At 39.0% G+C, this 3,790-nt stretch overlaps 1 protein-coding gene and 1 pseudogene across 2 annotated transcripts in view; one reads left to right on the forward strand and one right to left on the reverse strand.

Moving 5' to 3' along the window:
• The window catches only part of SENP5 (SUMO1/sentrin specific peptidase 5), a 35,758-nt gene that overhangs the window by 12,270 nt on the left and 19,698 nt on the right, over positions 1-3,790 (reverse strand). The window lies entirely within an intron of this gene.
• LOC102751545 lies at positions 2,967-3,784 on the forward strand (annotated as a pseudogene).

Genomic DNA, 3,790 nt, shown 5'->3' on the forward strand with positions numbered 1-3,790 from the left:
CAGGTATTTGGTTTGTTTGGGTTATATAATCGAAACACTGTTTAACTCCAGCTCTGAGATCCCGGCTGGCTGAAAGCAGGTTTCTGGGGTTTTGCTTAGCTTCTATATTTGTAACAATGTTTCAATCTGCAGGCTCAGAGGCCGGCAAGGCAGGCGGGGCACGGTGGAGTCCTCCATCACTGACGCAAGCAAGCCTCATGTTAGTTTCAAGCTGCCGGCCGCCATCTTGGCTGGCAGTTAATTTGCATATCGCCCTGATTAGCCAATGGGAAGGGTGCGGTCGTATGCCAATTACCATGTTTCTCTTTTATTAGATAGGATAAAGGGATCAATCTAACAAGAGGATATAGCACTTGTAAACATCAATGCACCCCAAATAGAAACACCTATACATAAAGCAAATATTAGCTGGAATAGAGAGATTGACGGTATTATAATAATAGTAGGGGACTTTAACCCCTCACTTACAATGGATAGAAATAAGAAGGAGCCCAGCCAGTGTGGCTCAATGGATTGAGCACCGTCCTATGTACCAAGAGGTCACTGGTTTGATTCTTGGACAGGGCACATGCCCGGATTGTGGGCTTGATCCCCAGTAGGGTATGTGCAGGAGGCAGCCGATCTATGTTTCTCTCTCATCGATGTTACTCTCTCTTGCCCTCTCCCTTCCTCTCTATCTAAAAAAACAACAACACACAACCATAATTGAAAGAAATAAAATAAAGAACTAACAAGGAAACTCTGGCCTTAAATGACACATTATACCACATGGAATTAATAAATATATACAAAACATTACATCCCAAAACAACAGAATACACATTCTTTTCAAGTGTATATAGAACACTCTCCAGGGCAGATCACATGTTAGTCCACAAAAAGTCTCAATAAATTTAAGACTGAACTTATATCAAGCACTGTTTTCTACCATAATGCTATGGATCTAGAAAACAATTATAAGACAAAAACTGGAAAAAACACATAAACACATGGAGGCTGAAACACATGCTATTAGTCTGGCTGGTGTAGCTCAGTGGTTGAGTGTCGACCTATGAACCAGGGGTGACAGTTCAATTCCTGGTGGGGGCACATGCCCGGGTTGCAGGCTGGTCCCCAGTAGGGGACATGCAGGAAGCAGCTGATCAATGATTCTTTCTCATCACTGATGTATCTATCTCCCTCTCCCTCTCCTTTCTTCTCTGAATTCAATAAAAAATATTTTTAAAAATCCCATTAAACCACCAATGAGTAAAAAGAGGAATTAAAATGTATCTTGAGACAAATGAAAATGGAAACACACATTCCAAAATCTATGTAATATAGCAAAGGCAGTTCTAATAAGAAAGTTTATACTGATACAGGCGTACCTCAAGAAACAAGAAAAATCTCAAGCAATCTAACCTTACATCTGAAGGACCTAGAAAAATAAGAACAAACAAAGACAAAGTGGGAGAAAGAAAATAATAAAGACCAGAGTGGAAATAAATAAAACAGAGACTTAAAAAACAGCAGCAAGATTAATGAAACTAAGCTGGTTCTTTAAAAAATAAATTGCCTGGCTGGTGTGGCTCAGTGGTTGCACGCTGACCTATGAATCAGGAGGTCAGGGTTCAATTCCCAGTCAGGGCATATGCCTGGGTTGTGGGCTAAAACCCTAGTGGTGTTTTCAGCCAATTGATGAATCTCTCTCATCACTGGTGTTTCTATCTCTCTCTTCCTCTTCCTCTCTGATATCAATATATTTTTAAAATACCAATGCATTTTTCATAGAACTAGAACAAATAATATTAAATTTTATATCACAAAGACCCTGAATAGCCAAAGAAATCTCGAGGAAGAAAACAAAATTAGAGATATCATGCTCCTTGATTTCAAATTATACTACAAAGCCACAATAATCAAAATAGTATGTACTGGCACAAAAACAGATACATAGGTCAATGGAATATAACAGAGAGCCCAGAAATAAATTTACACCTATATGGCCAATTAATCTATGACAAAGGGGAATATGCTATGGGGAAATGACAGTCTCTTCAATAAATGATTTTGGAAAACTGAATAGATACTTACAAAAATTGAAAACCAGGCCACTTTTTACACTGTGTATGCAAAAATAAACTCAAAATAGATTCAAGACTTACATATAAGACCCGAAACTATAAAACTCCTAGAAAAAAGCATAAGCAATAAACTCTTTGGCATCAGTCTTAGCAATATTTTTTTGGATATGTCTCCTTAGGCAAACAACAGCAGCAAAAATAAACAAATGGGACTACATTAAACTAAAAAGGTTTGACAAAACCAAAAGACAACCTACTGAATGGGAGAAGATAATTTTCAAATGATATGTCTAATAAGGGATTAATATCCAAAATATATAAAAAACTCATACAATTTAACATAAAAAACACAAAGAATCCAATTTAAAATGGGCAGAGGACCTGAATAGACAGTTCTCCAAAGATGATAAACAGATGGCCAACAGACACATGGAAAGGTGCTCCACATCACTCTGCAGGGAAACTCAAATCAAAACCATGAAATAACACCTCATACCTGTTTAGAATGACTATCATCAAAAAGACAACAGAGTGGTGCTGCTTTTCCCTGGTGCGATTCTGTCCTGCACATCCATTCTGCAGAAAAGTGGTTGTTGCTATCTGTCCGCCCGCCTTTTCTACCACCTAATTGCATGCCACCACCCCATGGAGGATTCAATGGACATGGACATAAGCCCCGAGGCCCCCGGACTATCTTTTCAGTTTTTAACTAAAGACCCACTAAGAGCCCTGGCTGGTGTGGCTCAGTTGGTTGAGTGTTGTCTTGTGCACTGAACGGTTGCCAGTTCATTCCTGGTAGGGCACATAACCCAGGTTGTGGGTACAATCTCTGGTCCGGGTGCATATGGGAGGCAACTCATCGATGTTTCTCTCTCTCTCCCTCTCCCTTCCTCTCTCTCCCTAAAGTCAATTTTTAAAATAAAACTTAAAAAGACCAATAAGGGTTATCATTTCAAGATGGAGAATGAAAAAAATGAGCAATGATTATCTTTAAGAACTGTCAGTTTAGGGGCTGGTGCAAAGGATGAATTGCACATTGTTGAAGCAGACAATGAATTATGAAGACAGTTCAATTACAGTAACAATTGTCTTATGGTTGAAGTGTGGTTCAGGGCCTATAAGTATTAGTGGAGAGCATTTAGTAGCTGTGGAGGAAGAAGCAGTCAGAGGATGAGAGGAGGAGGAAATGAAACTCCTAAGTATGTCTGCTAAGCGTTCTGCCCCTGGAAGTGGTAGCAAGGTTCCACAGAAAAAAGGTAAAAGTTGCTGCTGATGAAGAAGAGGATGATTAAGACGAGGATGATGATTTTGAGGATGAGGAAGCTGAAGAAAAAACTCTAGTAAAGAAATCTATATGAGATACTCCAGCCAAAAATCAAACCATAATGGAAAAGACTTAAAACCATCAACACCAAGATTAAAAGGTCAAGAATCCTTCAAAAAAAATGGGGGAAAATCCTAAAACACTAAAAGGACTGAGTTCTGTAGATATTAAAAATACCAGTAAATAGAAAAAGGTGGTTCTCGTCCCAAAGTGGAAGCCAAGTGCACCAGTGATGTGAATTGCTTCCAGATGACTGGCCAGGAGGCTAGTCAAGGTCTCTGGCAGTGGAGGACGTTTCTTTAAGAGAATAGTTTAAACAGTTTGTTAAAATTTTCCATCTTATTTCATTTCTGTAACAGTTAATATCTGGCTGTCCTTTTCATAATGCAGAGGGAGAACTTTC

Source organism: Myotis davidii, unplaced genomic scaffold (genome assembly GCF_000327345.1).
Source record: "Myotis davidii unplaced genomic scaffold, ASM32734v1 scaffold571, whole genome shotgun sequence".
NCBI classification, from domain to species: domain Eukaryota; kingdom Metazoa; phylum Chordata; class Mammalia; order Chiroptera; family Vespertilionidae; genus Myotis; species Myotis davidii.